Source organism: Ursus americanus, chromosome 9 (genome assembly GCF_024610735.1).
Source record: "Ursus americanus isolate L20-20 chromosome 9, mUrsAme1.1.p, whole genome shotgun sequence".
NCBI classification, from domain to species: Eukaryota; Metazoa; Chordata; class Mammalia; order Carnivora; family Ursidae; genus Ursus; species Ursus americanus.
The window spans coordinates 19,979,977-19,999,058 of NC_142135.1; the positions used below are offsets into that span (position 1 = coordinate 19,979,977).

Sequence of the window (19,082 nt, forward strand, 5' to 3'; positions counted from 1 at the left end):
ACCTTCTATAATGAAATTAGTGCCCTTATAAGAAGAGGAAAAAGACCCCAGAACTTGTTCTCTCTGCTATGAGAGCCACAGCAATAGAGTGACCATCTATAATACAGGAAGGGAGACCTCACCAGAACTCAACCCTGATGGCACCATCTTGGTTGTTTAAGCCATCCAGTCTATGATATTTTGTTTGGATACCCAAGCAGACTAAAACCATTATATTCTACTACTTCTGAAGTTCGGCTAGGCAGTTTTTTTGAGATTAAGCTCTATTATAAATTACTGTGTCCACATCACCAGATCCCAACACTTTTTTATAGATAGGAGAAACCAAATTAAAATTACTGCTTAGGAGACCCTTAAAAGAGAAAAAGAATCCTAAAAGGACACTGTGCAATAGGAAACTTCGTTTTGGTAATGGGTAAAGAAACTGATATTGACAGTCATTATCTACCTGGGGTACGTTTCCCTAATACTATTTGGAGCTATCTGTTGTGCCATTCAAGTTCCTATCGGGAAATTAGGCTAAATATAGGAAGGTTCAGTAAGGCATTATTTACCTTAATGTGCAGCACCCTGAGATTTTTACCTCTCCCAGGCCCCCTAAAATGAGAAGATGGCATGATTAATGGAACTCAGAAGAAGAAAGTCATACCTTGAGACAAGCTGTGACTTCAGGAGAGGAACCCAACCGTCTACAGGAATCCAACCATAAAGAGGGATGTACTCCATGCGGATCGGCATCCCTAGGTTTGGGGTGGGGTTTGGGAGTCAGGGATAACAAAAATATCTTTTTTCTTTCCTCCTTTAGATTGCCTGTCTGAGGCCCTACCAAGATTAAAATGTATGTTCCAGTCTACAGAATAAAGGGGCCACACTCAACCTAACACAGAACTCTTCCTTCCCCAGTGAAGGCCCAATATGTCTAGAGTTGACCTTAGATCAAGGTATTTCTAATGACAGCGGAAACAGGAAAGGTAGGAGGCAGAGACAGTGCTAATCTGGCTTGATCTTTGGCTGCTACAAAGTCAGGCTCCATGCAGTTCTGAAGAAGTAATGAGGAGCATAAAGGGAAGGGGTCTACATCCAATGACTCAAGTGTATGTCATCCCTGTGACAAATATTATCTTTGTGATCATTGACAAAGTTGCTTAATCTCTTTGCCTCCATTTATCTATAAAATTAGAATGATTATAGTACTTATAAAATTATTGGGAGAATGAAAAAATATATATGTGAAGGAACATTATAATATGCAGAGAGCCATAGTGCTTTCTATAAGCTCTGAGAGATATAAGATCAAAAGTGTTTAGTTACACCTGCTTTAGGAGGAAAAAGGAAAAGGCACAAACATATAGAGTCTACTGTGCCTCAGACATTAGTAAATGCTTAGAATATATTATCTCAATTCTTTGAACACCAGCTATAAAATTGATGTTAATGTTACTCTTTTGTAGGTAAGAAAACTGAGGCTCAGAGACATCAAATAGTTCGTTCTAGATCACACATCTTGTAAGCAGCAAGGCCGGGATTCATACTGAAGCAATGTGAATCTCAATCCAATGTATCATGTTTGTTTTTTCCTCCACGTCATCAAGCCTACCTAAAGCTACACCAAGAACACAGAAAAACTGTAGATCTCATTTCAGAGTTCGCCTGGGCTTGAAGAAGAAGCTGATCACCATCTGCCTGTCCTCCGTGAGGTGCCAAGAAGAAACCCGGGAAACCACAGCGCACTCCGCTAGGTAGCAGCCGGGGCTGTGGCTTCTCTGCCTAGCCCAGGTTTCTCCCTGCTGGACTCAATCCGAAAGGGTGTTCCGCCTTGAGCTTCAAACCTCCTTCTCATGTGGGAGCAGGCAAAGTACAACATGGATCTCTGCTTTCCCACCTCAATGCAATGAGGAACCCAGGAACCCGTAAGGATTATCACCATGCCTCACCAAATGCCAACTGTTTCCAGAAAGGGGGTGGAGTAAATTGCCCTTTGATTTGTTGCTTCTTAGCTTCTTCAGAAAGCTTTCCTAAGACTCTAGCTCATGTGGGTCTAACGATGGATGGCAGATCAGGATGGTCAACGTTTTGTTTTATTTTGGTCTGGTAGGGTAGCAGGGGCTAGGCAGAATGAGAATTTATATGGATGAACTAGGCATGACTTCTCTAAAGCAGGGCCATTTTGGGTAGTGATGTGTTGGGTCAGGGAACTCAGAGCAGAAGCATCAGTAACGGCACCATCGCTAGACAGGATGATACCTTTAGGCATGCCCAGCATCGGTACCAGCCAGGTTACCTCCATTGTACACCTCAGATCTTCGTCGGGGTTAACTATTATTTGCCCTTATGTCCTTGTGCGAAGAGTTCTGGCCAGCCCAATGTCATAGCTTTTCCTCTCCCACAGGGATGTGAAATTTTCTAATTGCTTTCCTCAGTTTTAGAATGGTAATGGGCCCAGCACAGTTGAGAAGTTCATGGATGTAGGGACTCTATCTGTCCCTCACCATGGAATTCACCATGTATGGCATATTGAAAGTCATCAGTAAACTTTTGTTAAATGAGTAAACTAATCGCCCCTGTAATTTCACCTCTCATCCAAACTGACAGCTTACTATGTGTTAAGTGCTTTATATTCAGGTCCAGACCAGCTTATGCAGTAGATATAAATAATCCCCCAAACATATCAGTGGTTTAAAACAACAAAGGTTTATTTCAGATGAGTGGGGGTCTCAGCATCACACCACCCTCACTTTAGGACCCCCAGTGGATAGAGAGGCTACCATGTGGAATACTGATGTTACTGAAGCAGACAACGAGAAGGTAAATATGACAACAGCTCTTAAGGCTTCCTCCCAGAAGCAACACATGTTCATATTTCATTGGCCAAAGTCAGTCACTTGCACTCCAAAAGGGGTGAGAAATTTCAGTCCTAAATCCTACCTAAAAGGGGAAGAGAATGACAATATTTTGAATGTCTCTATGACTGTCATCCATGTGTTAGTTCATTTAAACCTTATTCAACTAGAACGTAGACATTCCTATTGGTCCCACTTTAGGGATCCCATTAAAAGATCTTGAGGCTTACTGTTATTAACTGAGTTGATCAAGGAAATCAGACAGTAGAGCCTGAACTCGAGTCACCTGACCAATCTGTTCAATACTGCTATTGTCAGAGTCTGGTAAGTTCTGTAAGGGGAGACACAGTGAAGTCACAAGGGTGTCTAGGACCAGATTCTGGGCTTGAAATCATCATGCAAACCTCATAAAGCTGAGCACATGCAGGCAGTGCTTCTGCTCTCCAGTTTACCCTTTCTCTCTAGTGGAAGAACTTGCTATTCCTTGAGCAGGGTGATAGCTACTGATTCAAGGCATCGTACATCTGTCACCGTCCTGTCCGTGGCTATTTTTAAAAGCTAACCAGCAAAGGCAAATTTCCTTATTTGCCTATGGTAGATAATACTCATGGAAATTATTATGAAATTTATATTTATAACAAAACTATTCTTTCCATAACAAATTTTAGTAGTTCAGACATCAGAAGATTGCAAATGCAATCTGTGGCTCACATTTTTCTTTCCACATAGACAGAGAAAAATATTTCCCGAATGCTGAGATCAGGATGTGGACTTAGCTTGTTGGGGACAAAACATCACTTGGCTAATGACCTGCAGACTATTTCTGTGGAGTAAAATGAGCTTGCTAAAAATAAATTGTTGGTCTAAAACGCCATCACAAAACTTGGATGTGATCAGAGGACACTACCAATTGACTATTTAGATAATTTACTGGAGTGAGCATAATAGCCAGAGGAACATTCTTGCCAACTTGCATAAATAAAGGAATTTATCATAAGGACCAGGGTGGTTCAAAAATTCAAAAGAAAAGCAAATTACCAAACCTCTGGAAAGGATCAAAACAGTACATCGCTGGGGATCAGGTGAACCACCATCAGAATTCATCAGCTTCAAATATCTTTCTTCTGGGGGGTTGGGGGGAGTGGTCTCTGCACTGCACATTCTAATTCCCAGGGTCCGGGGAAAGGTTCTGAAAGGCATGGTGTAGATTATATGCTTCCCGTTAACCGTGTCTGGCAGATGTTAGCAACTCAACAAATTGTTGTTGAATCAGTGAATAAATGAATGACCAAGCTCTCTGGGCCTGAAAGAAATAACACCATCCTTAATTATCCAAGCCAGTAATTTCTGGATGTCATTTTATGGTACCTTAGGGTTTTATTCATGCCATTAAAAGAGACTCTGGCATTCTCAATGCTAATATAATTACTTAATTAAAATATGGGCTCAACATTTATAATACCATGGTCCTAAAACAAAATCCCGCTTTGGGTCTCAGGTTTTTAATGTTCTATCTATGAAACAAAACACCTTTATTTATAATCATTCATGTTTTCATTTTTTTAGATCAGACATACTATTTAACTTCCAGGCTGAGCCATTGAGCAGCCTGAGATAATATTAGTTGACATTGTTTGAACAAACACTTTATGCCAGCCTATCAGCAAATACTTTATCAGTTTTCATCTTATATGTAATACATAATTTAAACCCCAAATTACTGCCAGTATCATTATTAGACTCATTGTAAGATGAGTGAATGAAGGCATAGAGAGACTACTTAATTTGATGCAGGTCACACAGCAGAGCAGAAATTTGAATCCAGGGAGCTGGTCTCTCGGCCCTTGAACTCCCACGACTGCCATAGTGGTTAGGTGTCATGGTAATCAGAGGCAAGAGCTGGCTATGCAAACTTCGTTTTTCTTTCTATTTCTTCCATGTTTTTTCTTTTTGTTTCTTTTCCTTTCTTTTTGGGGGGTCAATTTATGATTTGAACTGCTAATGATTTGAGCCAGGCCTGTACAACAGAATAACTCAAAGAATTGTTTCCAGATATGTTTGCGAGGCCCAGCCCTAGAGATTCTGATTCGGTGTGCCCAGGAAGTAGACACCTGTGTGGAGGGAAAAGCTCCCTGTGTAACTCTAGCATGGACTCCTGAGGAAGAACACCACACCAGGGTTTTTTAGATGCTGAAAGAAGTGCAGAAATTGCTTCACCCCTTCAAGGACCTGGAGGAATCTAGGGAATCCAGGTGATGGCAGATAGTTGATCAACAAACAGCATAGCGCGACTCCAGGAAGACTGTGAACCGGTCTAGGTGGGAAGAAAAGTTACAGCAGAAATGTGGTACCCGACCTGACATATCATGGCAAACACTGGGGAATGAGAAACATTTGAAGATGAGGCAACTGCCTGGGGTCCCGTGTGGCCCCTTTCCCTGTGTTAGGATATGCCTTTGCTTCGTGAGAGGCTGGGGTGGAGCCGAGGAGAAGACTAGAACTCCAGATGATAACAAAACAACACACGGAAAATGTACTGTGGTTAGAGTTAAATAGCCTTCGTCATTTAAAAACGGAGCAATCTCTTCCAAGAAAGAGCAATGGGAAAAAAACCCATACCTTTTATTCATTTCTAATGCTTTCCAGTCTCCAGGCAAGCTCTCACTATTCTGCAAAAGGGTTTAACCGACTTAAAAAGAAATGCGAGAAGTCATTTCAAAGGATCAGTGCGCTGTCGCATGCTCATACTAATTTTGAAGTCTCTCTGTATGTCTTCGTATGAATTATTTAAAATAATTCACACTCCTTTAACACGATGACTCATGCCTTCTTCCAGTCTCTATGTAGTACTCCTTCTTGTTGTTGTTGTAGTCTGAAGACAACTTTTTGGCTTTCTGCTTTGTTTGTACTTATGAGAAAGGCAAAGGAAGTTTTTAAAACATGTTAATGTCTGCTTGTTTGTACAGTCTATTTTTTTTAAATGGACTAATTTCGTGCCCTCTTCTTCCTTGTTGTGAGTTTCCATGTGTAATCAATAGACATTAAGTAATTTATTAGGATAGTACGAATTTTTTTCCATAGCCCTGGGGCCATCTCGCACTCTGTTTTTTTCATTAGGACTTCACAAATGGTGTTTTCAGTAAACTTTTATTTCCTAGGATCTGGTCTTTTTCCATTTAACTCAGGCTTTTCCCTGATTTGCTTTTAGATTATATAACTGTTGCCAAATTCGACATGGTTTATAAAACCACCACTACCTCTCCTGATGTTGAATTAATATTTTAGTTTATTCACCCAGGAGAAATATCAACAGTCACCCATTCAAGTGACAAAATTAAAAATTTCCTCATCCAGGTATGGACTGGAAAGAAAAACTGATTTTACTATTCACTTCTTGACCTGACATTGATTTTCCATTCCCATGACAATGATTCCACAATCAACAAATATCAATTGAATGCCTGTAATTCAGAAAGCAAAGGACTGTGCCAGGGCCTGAGCGTGAACTTTCCACTCTTTCTTTTCCTGTTTTGAAGATGGTGTTGGAGTCTAACCCAGCACCATTTATCACCTCCCCACTTCACACATACACCTCTTCCTAGCAGACAGAATCTGCCATCCAATATAGAGACTGCAAATGTCAAGTATATACTTTTGGTGCATGGACACGTGGTCCACCATGGTCACTGGGGCCTGAAGGAACTCTACTGAGACTGGGGTGAGAAATAGGGCAAGAAGAACATGGTTCTTCTCTTTAATAAAAAGGATTTGGAGTACAGTTTTCCCTTTCAGCCTTTTTTGTACAGTCGTTTAAAATCATAGGCTTAGTGATTTGGCAGCCATCTTGCAATCATGAGGGAGAAAAGCTTAAGAACAAAAACTAACATTCTGAGGAAGACAGAGCAGAAGATAGAAGAGCTTCAGTCTTCAATGACATTTTAAGCCATTGAACTAAACCTGGAATTTCCCTACCTCTGTATTTTATATCATGTGGAATAGAGATGGCACTTCTTATCAAATCCATCTTTAGTTGGATAGTCTATTTTGCAACCGAAGGCTAATATATAAGGTGATTAGCCAACTGATATGCCTCCTTAATTACTATTCTTCCTTCAAAACCTTAGACATTAATTTCTTTCAAACTTCCCTCAATAGCATCTTTGACAACCCCCAGACCAGCACTCCCACTCTCACCCTCTGCCAGGTGGAACAAAGCAAACTTTACTTTCAATTCCCATGTTACCCTGGCATACAGCCACTTATTTTCCTACAAACAATTTGAGTTCTCAAAGCTCCCTCTCACCTAACAGCTCTCAAATCCAATGCAACAGTGTCTAGGTGATGTGACCACTTACCCCATCTGTTGGTGACAGACAAGTTAAGTGCCTTTACTAAGAGGGGGACTTTGTTCACACCTGGAAAGGCAAGAATAGTAGTTTAAAGTTCAGAAACTGAGGAAATTCTATGCTACATTATGCTGAAGTCATCAATGTATCAGTCTCTTCAAGGTCATAAACCCGTCAAATGAATGGATTGTTCCTTTTCCCTTCTTTTCATCTCAATTCCTCCAGTGCCCTGCAGAGAGGTTAGCAGCCCAGCATAGTAAGTCCTCAATAACTATTTATTAAAATGGACTGATAACAGTCCATTAAATTCTACAATTTAGAAGTTAAAGCTCAGTAGCACTTTAGAGTTGGATCTCTAAAGTGTTAGTAAACTAATGTAAACTCTTAGTATTACAGGTAAAGGTACTGAAGCCTGGAGAGTTTACGTAACTTCTCTGATAGTCAAGTAGGAGCAAAGCTAGAACTACCACCAAGGCTTGCTGTCTCTTAATCCAGTGTCCTCTCTATTCAACTAGAAGATGAATATATTTGTAACCTAGGTGAACAGAAAGGATACCTGCAAAAATATAACTACAAGTGCGTGCAGATACACTGAGTGCCATCCATTGTTGCAAGAGGGGAGAAAATGTTTTGGGCTGGGCTGGTCAAGATTGGCTATTATATATGCCAGGTAGCACAATGGTCTGGATTCTTGATTTTATTGCCTTCACCCTTCTGACATCAACTTGGAGAGGGCCTCTCTGACTTCCCAATCTAAATTTGGAAAGCACCCCATTTTTTCCCTCCAAGCACTTTCAACATTTTCACTTCTGTCAACCCCCCACTTCACATTGCACATTTATTTGTTTGTTTCATTTGAATCTCTTCCAGGAGGGTAAGGGCCATGTCTACTTTATTCCCCACTCTATATCCAGCGCCTCACACAGCTCAGGATACAGGGTGGACACTCAGTATCTAATCGGTAATTAATTTATTCAACAACATTCCAGGAGATGGGAGTACCAAGATATAAAAGGCAGACAAAAGTCCTGCGCTCTTAGAGCTTATATTCTACTGGAGGAAGACAGAAAATAAGCAATATAACATATGCACAATACTGCATATTTAAGGAATTTCAGATGCCATCAACGTGAAGATGCACTGTTACTTTTATGTCTAAACAAAGAAGAAGACATCAGAAACTTTGCCATGCTATTGATATTTTGATGTATAATAACTTCAGAGATATAAAAATATGAATGAAGGGGAATCTTATAAATGATGAAATAGAGTATATTGCATGGTAGATGATGACAAGGGTCGCAGTGAAAAAATAAAGGCATGCAGGATGTGTCGAGAGAGTGTCCTGAAGTGATGCATGAATTAGGTTGGAATCAGAGACACAGGGACAGTGGGCAATCAGAGGAGCAGGCAGTCGTAAAGAATTGATACATTAATGAAGAACCAACCTCATACATGGTACACGGTAGGTAGTAACTTCAGTGGCAGATATATCTTGACCCGAGAGTCCTGGCAATTGTTCGTTCTGTGGGCTTGAGTACATTTTTGAGTCTCGGTTCCTAATTTGGAAAATGCGTATTTTAAAATGTGATATTTGAGCTAACGTATGTAAAAGAACCTGAACTTCATGGATATTTAAAAGATTGTAGTTTTTAGTACTTTTATCATTTTATTCAGTAACTCCTGAATTGAATTCTAGTTGATTTCCTGTTTGTTTGTTATTTATTTGTTTGTTTTAACTGTTGGACCCTCACCTTGACTTGCAGGTCTGGGCTTTCCCCCCTCTATTAACACTGTGTTTGTCTTTACACCTTCTGTTTCAACTTGTTCCTTATCTGTCTTCCCTACTAGATTATAAATTCCTTGAACATGTGAACCCTGACTTATTCATATCTGTGATATCTAGAGTATAGTGCTTGGCACCTAGAAGGTTCTTATAATATTTCTTGACTGAACATAGGAACAAATGCGTTGGGTAATGGGCCTTCCACACAAAAAGAAAGTTTTCGATAATGCCCTGGTGATGAATGCAATGGGCACCCATCCATCACTCAACAAAACTTAATTTTGAGTGCTAACTAGCAATAGTTTCAGAGGAGAATACTACTCCTTGGACTACATAGGAATATCTCATGGACCATTTGGTCAGTACCCATCTACGGCTTTCCCCACCACACTAGTTAATCTCTACCAAAGGCAGTTACTCCTTTCAGTTTGATTTGGATGAGCCATTCTAGCAGTTCCTTCCCAAGGTAAGCTGTTAACTTTACAACGTTCTAAAGAGATTGCAAATGTTCCTCAACATTTTTGTATGGGTGCCAGAATTTACATCCACCACTGCTCCGTGGGAGGCTCGCCTTATAGGTAATGCAAAACACCAGGGGAGGATTGGTTTCCCTGTGTCATTTAGACAACTATGCCCTGGACAGCATGGACTCAGCTGTCGGCCCATAAGCCCATGTGCCAACCTGTCAAGTCACTTCTTTGAAAACGATTTAGCTTTTCTCATTTCTGAAGAAGTGAATAGCGCATTAGAAAATGTCTAAAACCAAATTCCCCATTGACATGTTGAGGTCTCTAAGCAAAAATAACTTTCTTTTGGTTTCACAGGTCAAGAAACCATTAGAAAGAAATCATCTCAGCTGCCGGAGGACAGTCTCAAGTCCAGCCACCCAGGCGCCAAAGCCAACACCACTTTGACGCAGATGGGTATTTAGCCAGAGAAGTTAGAGTTCCAGGGTCAGACTCTGTCTGCTGCTCCAGCCTGGGAGTGAAAGGAGTGGAAGATGGGAGGAGAGGAATGTGGGCCAAAGAATCAACAAAGTGCAACACGTCTCACAGTCAAGTCAGTGGGCAGAGTCCTTTAGCTATTAACCAGTTTTTGCACCACGCAGAGAGCCAGCCCCGTATCAGATGAGCCACCTGTAGTCTTCCATCCTGGCACCTGCCCACAGGCCTCAAAAACACAGGAAAGAAAGAATTCTAATAAGAGTTGAAAATCACCTTAGTCTACAGAAGATTACTATCGAATGATGGAATTGAGTTAAACAGAAACAGCTTGCAAAAGAACATAACGTAGGGGCGCCTGCGTGGCTCAGTTGGTTAAGCGGTTGCCTTCGGCTCAAGGTCATGATCTCAGGTTCCTGGGACCAAGCCCCGCGTCAGGCTCCCTGCTCAGTGGGGAGTCTGCTTCTCTCTCTCTCCTTCTGCCCACTGCCCCTGCTTGTGCTCACTTGCTCTCTCTCTCTCTCAAATAAATAAAATCTTTAAAAAAATAATGTAATGTATATAAATATCAAATCATTATGTTGTATACCTGAAACAAATACATTATTGCATATCAATTACTCTTCAATTAAAAAGTAATAAAAATATGATGGAGTATGACAGTTTTGAAACGGTTCAAACTCTTTTTTTTTTTTAAAGATTTTTATTTATTTATTTATTTATTTGAGAGTAAGAGCATGTGAGCAAGAGAGAGCACAAGCAGGGGAGCTCTTGATTTAATTTTTAGCCCATTTCTTGCTGACTGTACCACCCTGGGCTGGTCACTGGTCCTCCCAGTGCTACTTTCCTCATCATAGAAATACCGTCATATTTTAGCCAATCTACCTGTCAGTTATTGGGAGGATTAAATGATTAAATGATCTACTGATATTTTATTCACTTAAAAACACTGTGCACATGTCAGATTTGGTCTCCTGGCTTAAATGATAAAACGATAGGGTATATTTAAAGGTGCTGTGCCCGTGCAGATATACTTTATGAATAAGAACATCATTCCTATTTCAACTTTTGACACAGTTTGAAAGAAGAGCAGACTCTGTTCCCAAACGAGGAACTTTGCAGAGTGGTCCCGTGTGGTCCTCATCATCCTGTCGTCTTCCCCCTAACTTTTATCTGGGTGTGAACAGGACAATCTCTGGATTTTCTGCTGTATTTGCAATGTGTGTGGCATGGGTAGGCAGATACGAGGCAAATAATGGCTCCCTTATCTACTGCACTGTCTTGCGTTAAGTACTAAATGAAATAAAGGATGATGTAAAGTGCTTTAAAAAGAATGATGTGGTTTGCAAATGGTGTCTTCACTGGTATCTCAAAAACGTGAGCCTCCACTGCTCATAAAGCAAGAGTAGCAGCTGGCACTCAGAATCCTCCGCACTCCTTCGGCTTCTTCCTTCCCCGCAGCTCCACCCATGACAAGGTCCTCTCCCAGCGGTGCTGCTCGCCCTCCCTCTGCAGGGACCAAGCAGCAGGCGGTGCGGCTTCATCCCACCACTGCCACACAACACCCCTGCCTGTCCCTGGGTCTTCAAGAGCCTGGTGTTTCCTGCCTGGAATCCACTTCCTTCTCTCCTCTGCCTCTCAAAGGCCTGCTAATCTTTCAAAGCCCCTCTCTTTCAGGAAGCTGTTCCAGGCGTCCCTGCAACACACACATGCAATCCCATTTCAAGTGCATCTTTCAGACGCCCTAAACCCCTAAAGACTTCATTCCATGTTTATATCACTATGCCTTCTGACCTCCGGCACCACGTCCCTCCTGTAACTTTTTAAAGAGCATGTGTAGCCAAGCTCTGATTAAGAGACCGAGTCATCAACTCCCGGAAGACAAGGAAGACACATGGACATCTGCTGCTGGTCGGTTTTCACGGTGCTTCGTGCAGGGCTGAACACACCGTAGGCACTTGGGGACACGTGTTCCAGAGGCTGCCATAAGACTTTTTATTTTGAATATTTATACTTTTAAACAGGTAGCACCAACAGTCTTCGAAACTATAAAATCTCTCCATTCAATGGCCTAGACAGTCATGACCCCCAGCCTAAGGCACCATCATTCTAAAGCAATACATCAATGGACTTGATTAGAGGTAAGTGCTGATGTTTGCAGAGAGCTCCCTGCTTGCCAGGCATTGTTCTAAACACCTTGCAGATAATTGCCCACTTAATACTCGGAACAATTTTAAGAAATAAATAATGTTATTAGCCTCCCCATCATACAGATAGAGAAACCGAGATTTCAGAGAAATGGAAGCACATAGAGCAAGGCAGCAGGTTCTCAAACACAGGCAGTCCAGTTTCAAAGCCAGAGCGACACTTGGCTATATTGCTTTTCATCTCCAAGGGCCCCAGATGACTTGACCACATTCGCTACTAAACTGCCAGATCTTCATCCTATGCTATCCGAAACTTATCTTACATGGGTTTTTTTGTTTTTTTTAAAGGTGACCAAAACCCCCTCTTCCACACTTCTCACTGTGCTTGCCCCTTGAGACTTCTGCTTTTGCGTTCCTTTCTTCTCCCCTACGTCTAACAACCACGAAAGGAACAGCCGAGTTTCCTTCAAATGTAAACTGTGGTAAGTACCAGGTTGTTTGGAAACCAAGGGGCTACTGAATCAGTCACTGTTTGCCGCTCCCTCTAACAAATATCTCTTTGAGATTCTAGGATGACTCAACCACACATCCCGCACCTGCCAAGCAGAGTCAGCTGCCCTGAGATCCAAGCTGTTCTGAGTGTACACAATTTCCAAGGGCGAGCCCATTTATAGTCTCGGTCAGTAAAATGATGCCCCAGGGAGGAGAAAACAACCCTCATATATTTAACGTTGAAAATTCAGGATCGGTACTTAGACAAGAACCCAGGAAATATAGATATTGAAATACAACAAATGATAATACAACAATATGATGAGTAACCAAGGTACAAATATCTCTTTAAAACTTAGCAGAAAAGAGTTTCATCATATTCCCAATCAAATTCTGTCCTAGAGTCAGAGGCCAGGAAGCTTCTGAAATTCAATGCAAAATTTATGTGAGTTGCTGTACACTTTTTTGGCCAGAAGCCCCACAGCTTTCATGAATTTGAAAGCCCCAGCCATGAGGCTTGCTCATGACAAGAGCATCCCTGCTGGGCACTGACCGGAGTTAGAACCACTAAGCCATCATGTCTAGGTCTGGCCTTTGGTCCCACTGTGCAAAGTCCTCCCAGTTGGTCTGGTTTCAAAGTGCAAGGGTGCCTTGGCCTCTACTGGAACTCCTCCCAGCAGAAGCAATATGCCTCTTGAGAGAAGAAATCATAGCACAGATAATGTCCTTCCTACTGGAACCCCGAGGGTGACCCTAACTGTTCTCGGGTTCCACAGCTCCCACCTGCCTAATTCTCACTGACTGCCATGTGGCACCTACAGAAACAGGAACCTTCAAAGTCCATTTCATGAATCTGTGGACAAACGTTAGTGACAGGATTTGGGTTATTTTTCGTTCACGCACTGCTTATATTCCTCCAGAGCCAAATCCTATGTGTTCTCTCTTGTATTCTGAGCTACTCCTTGCACATGACTCTTCCTTCTGTCCACTCCCTTGCTCTGGGTTCTTGTTGTTATGTCTGTAATTTATTTTAAAATATATCCACCCAGTATGATGTTATATACACATTAGTCAGGTTAATCTAGTCTCTACAGATAGACAGTTGACTTAACCAGGATCCCCACTTTCAGGAGGTAAATCAGCATTTCATGTGAAGGTCCATATTCCAAGGATTCAGCCCTATCCATCTCCTGGCACCACCAGACTCTCTTATTTAACATGATGGTGGTATAATGTGCTCTTATTTATGGTGAAATTATAGGTATTCGAGGAACTGGGTTGGCTAACGCATGCATTCTTGGTGGGAGCAATATATTCCACAGGGGGCACAATTTGTTACAAGGGGTGGGGTGAAAAAAGTCTGAGCTATTGCAAGGGTTTTATGTTTCTCAAAAGCACAACCCTACTTGAAAAAATCTTACGCTTTAGTATCTAATTTCTCTCTTTAAATTGAGTTCAATTAACTTAGTTTTCTCCTTGAGGGGAATAATGAAAAGATAAGTGGAGAAACACTGGACTAAAGTATTTTAACACCCTCTCTCCCCTTGAAGGAATACAGAATATAGCCAGTTCATTGCCCTTTCTTTTTAGAATTGGCGAGTGTGATGACAGCTGTGGGCTGGTCTATACATGGCCTTTATTATGCTGAAATCCTTTCCTTCTATACCCAGTTTGTGGAGAGGTGTTTTTTTTTTAATCATGAAAAGATGCTGAATTTTGTCAAATGCTTTTTCTGCATCTATTGAATGATATTATGGTTTTTATTCTCCTCTCTGTTAATGTAGCTTATTGATTTGCCTAAGTTGAGACATTCTGGCATCCCAGGGATAAATCCCACTTGATCATGGTGTAGGATCCTTTTAATATGCTGTTGAATTCAGTTTGCTAATATTGTGTTGAGGATTTTTGCATCAATTCTTATCTGGGATATTGGCCTATACCTTTCTTTTCTTGTAGCATCCTTGTTTGGTTTTGGTATAAGGCTGACCTCAGATAATGAGTTTGGAAGTGTTCCTTTCTCTTAAATTTTTTGGAAGAATTTGAGAAGGATTGGCATTAATTCTTCATGTTTGATATAACTTACCCGTGAAGCCATCTGGTCCTAGGCTTGTATTTGTTGGGAGATTTTTTATTACTGATTTGATCTTCTTACTAGCAACTGATATGTTTAGACTTTCATTTTCTTCCTGATTCAGTCTTAGCAGGTTGTATGTTTCTAAGAATTTTCCCATTTCTTCTAGGTTGTCCAGTTTGTTGGGATGTACACTCCTATGATCCTTTGTGTTTCCTTGGTACCAGTTATCATAGTCAGTGGTTTGACTTTTCTGTAGGAGCAGGAAAAGGAGATCCTCAGTCTCACCACTTCTATTCAACATAGTACTGAAAGTTCTAGCTACAACAATTAAGAAAAGGAAAAAATTGGTTCTAAATTGGAAAGGAAGAAATAAAATGATCTCTGTTTACAGATGTTATGGTCTTATATACAGAAAACCCTAAAGAGTCCACCAAAAATCCATTAGAACAAGTTCAGTAAAGGTGCAGGGTACAAAAAAAAACATACGAAAATCAATTGCATTTCTATCACAAACAATGAACTATCTGAAAGAGAAATTACAATAGCGATCTTTTCGATAGTATCCAAAACAGTAAGATATTTAGGAGTAAAATATTTTTAGGATATGTGCCCTAGGTTTGATTCCTGAACTGTGCTGTATTCTTGTGGCTGCTTCTTCCCACTGAATATTGTCACAGTTGTTTCAGGTCAACCTATAACACAAACTGTGGTTAGAAAACTAAAAATCTGGGGCACCTGGGTGGCGCAGTTGTTAGGTGTCTGCCTTCGGCTCAGGGCATGATCCCGGCGTTCTGGGATTGAGCCCCACATCAGGCTCCTCTGCTATGAGCTTGCTTCTTCCTCTCCCACTCCCCCTGCTTGTGTTCCCTCTCTCGCTGGCTGTCTATCTCTCTGTCAAATAAATACATAAAATCTTAAAAAAAAAAAAAAAGAAAACTAAAAATCTGATGAGAGCTGAGACTTCGTCAAAGTATAAATTCATATTGTGTGACCACTGGGGGTTTTCTTGTTAATAAATATATTTGTACATATAGCAGATTTTGATCTAAGAAGAGAAGCTAAACTTTATCTACTTTTAACTGTTGGCTGTTCCCAACATATACCAAATATCTAATTATTCTGCAGGACAGAGTTTACTTTCAACTTCAGAAAATCCTCAAATTTATTATAAGCAGCAGAGCTAGTAGTTAAGGCTTTGGAATTAGACTCTCTGGACTCAAATCCATTCATTAGCTCTTGATCTTGTGCAAGTTACTTAACTTCTCAGAGCCTCAGTCCTCCTTTTAGTAAAATGGGAAGAATAGTTCTATATCATGGAAGCCAATAAATATAAGACACTTAGCACAGTGTCTTAGAAATTGTAGGCATTCAATTGTTGGTGGGAATGCAAGTTGGTACAGCCACTCTGGAAAACAGTGTGGAGGTCCCTTAAAAAGTTAAAAATGGAGCTACCCTATGACCCAGCCATTGCACTACTGGGTGTTTACCCCAAAGATACAGACGTAGTAAAGAGAAGGGCCATATGCACCCCAATGCTCATAGCAGCAATGTCCACAATAGCTAAATCGTGGAAGGAGCCGAGATGCCCTTCAACAGATGACTGGATTAAGACGTTATGGTCCATATATACAATGGAATATTACTCAGCTATCAGAAAGAACGAGTTCTCAACATTTGCTGCAACATGGACAGCACTGGAGGAGATAATGCTAAGTGAAATAAGTTAAGCAGAGAAAGACAACTATCATATGATTTCTCTCATCTATGGAACATAAGAACTAGGATGATCGGTAGGGGAAGAAAGGGATAAAGAAAGGGGGGTAATCAGAAGGGGGAATGAAACATGAGACTATGGACTATGAGAAACAAACTGAGGACTTCAGAGGGGAGGGGGTGGGGGACTGGGATAGACCGGTGATGGGTAGTAAGGAGGGCACGTATTGCATGGTGCACTGGGTGTTATACGCAACTAATGAATCATCGAGCCTTACATCGGAAACCGGGGATGTACTGTATGGTGACTAACATAATATAATAAAAAATCATTAAAAAAAAGAAAAGAAATTGTAGGCATTCAAAAATGTCATTATTATTATTATTTATTAATTATATTACCATTACTTTGGAACAATTAAACCTCAAGTATCTAGAAAAATATGTAGAAACTTTAAAAAAATGTAAAAGTTTATGTAGTCTTAGCATAAATGCTTCTTTTTTGCCTATTTGCTTATTTTGCCATTTAGCTCGCTTGTACTCTTCTGACATGTTAGTCACTCCAAACATAGGATCCAAGGAAAGATCCTTTATTAGTAGTATTGGAAATTTATATAGCACTTTAGGACTAATGAGCTCTTTCACATACATTATCTGATTCTCCTGGTATCCTTAGGAAGTATGTACAGCTTCTTTAGGTAACTAGAATATTCATGGTATAGGCGATGAAATCATAGGCTCAGAGAAACTAAGTGATTTGACCAAAAACACTTGGATATAAATGGCGGAGCTAAGGAGTTATGTCCTCTCCTCGGGCTGCTGAGAACAACACTCTGTTATGGTCTGTTGAGACTTTTGTTCCTTTTTCCCAACTTCCCCACCCAGAGACATCAGGAATTTGGCACAACCTTTGACAGACATTTCAACGAGGAAATTGTAGTGTGTGTCGCATGTGCAGAAAGGCTTGACATATGTTTTCCTCTGCTCAAGATATACTATTTAATGTAATTGAGCTCTTTTATTAAAAGACTTTATCAAAAAATACACATCTCAAGACCTAAGGGTTTGATGATGATTATCCTGGTGACAACTACCTTCCCACTTCTTGTGGTCCTCCTGCTACCGTTCAGGCTGCATTACCACCATCAAAACACCATCTTTTGCATGTACGTCAAATCACTTCACCCGCATCTTAAGATAGGCCAGTGGCTTCCCTGCCCTTCAACTAGAGTGCTCAGTCTTTACTCTGACCCTCTTGACACTGCATGGTTTTGTCCTGACCACCCCTCTGGCCACCAGTGGTTTAAATCTCTCTCTTGTTCCCTTAGCTCTACCCACAGACATCTCTCATCTGGGGTACCCCACTTATTCTTGGCTTCATCTGGAAGACTTTGACGCCACCTCCTACAATAGGCCTCATCATTCCACTGTCCGATCAGAAGTTGCTTCTTCAGAGAGCTCTTCCCTGAGAAGCTCAGCTAAAGGGGCTCCTTCTTAGCTATACACCATTATACTAACTAGTATGGACTTCAACTCTCTTAACCACCCTCTGCAGTTAACTTATCCACCGTCTGAAGAGTTTATTTCCAGGTTTACCTCATTACTCTCTTGCCCTAACCTGACCAGAAGCTTCAAATGTGTTGGAACTATTTCTGCCTGTGTCAGGGGTACAATGTCTGGCAGCTACTAGGTACTAAGTAAATATTTGTTGAATAAATGAATGATACGTTACTTTATTTGTAGTGAAACAGACTTTCTTTCCCGGTTTTGTTAATGATGTTCCTTCAGCTGAATGTTAAATAACTATATTCCCCTCTTTAGTTTATCTTCACCATGAGAGGCTCCATTGGGCTAAGCCTTTTATAGGCAAACTCCTATTTCAGGAAGCAATTCTCTCTTGAGGGCTAGTTTCTCTGAAGACTATCTCATCAAAAGCTTTGTTTCTAAAGGTTTGTTTTAGTTAGAGGAGGGGAGTTTCCCAGATAGAAGCACCTAATTGACTATCAAGAGAATAGTTCTGAGGGTTCTTATCTATTGTATTTGTATGAACCAGGTGCAGACAAGTAACAGAGGGGCCAGGGAAGGGGGAGAATCTTTGCATTGACAATAGAGGTGACCAAATTTCCTGGCGGATTTTTGAAGAGGAACTCTGAGTGTGTATGCAGTATTCCCTAACGCTCTTCGGATATAAACATTTATTTGCTCAGAAGCCTCTGGGCGAGTAGTGGTTTGGGATATGCATCCCTGCTTAGTGAAGGAACCAAATTTCTTGGGAATGGGTAGGCACTAGATTGATATCTGAGTTTAAGGAAACCCTAGTTGAAGTGACAAGAGCGATTGGCAGACAAGGTCAAAGTGTTTATAAGCAGGGGGTTATGTCCCCTCCTTGGGCTGCTGAGAACACAGATACTCTATTATGGTCTGTTGAGACTTTTGTTCCTTTTTCCCAACTTCCCCACCCAGGGTATCAGGAATTTGTCACAAACTTTGACAGAAATTTCAAAGAGGAAATTTGCGCGTTGCATGTCTAGAAAGGCTTGACATATGGAGCTCTTCTATTAACAGCCTTTATCAAAGAATGCACAAGACTTCCTCCTAGTGAGTAGCTTCCCGACCTCATACAGTCAGAGAAACCAGAATCCGTAAGTGGGTCATGCATTCTAGAAAGTGATGTAGGCATTAATCAGAACTGCCAGAACCACGGAAGCTATTCATTAGATGGAAGAGGGGGAAAGAAAGTACA

At 41.0% G+C, this 19,082-nt stretch overlaps 1 long non-coding RNA gene across 1 annotated transcript; it reads right to left on the reverse strand.

Moving 5' to 3' along the window:
- Positions 1-7,195: 7,195 nt before the first annotated feature.
- LOC148109428 (uncharacterized) lies at positions 7,196-14,899 on the reverse strand. The gene is made up of 3 exons (XR_015725628.1): positions 14,636-14,899; positions 8,635-8,745; positions 7,196-7,255 (listed from the first exon to the last, which is right to left on the reverse strand). It is a non-coding gene; the product is annotated as an uncharacterized LOC148109428 (long non-coding RNA).
- Between the last annotated feature and the right edge of the window lie 4,183 nt (positions 14,900-19,082).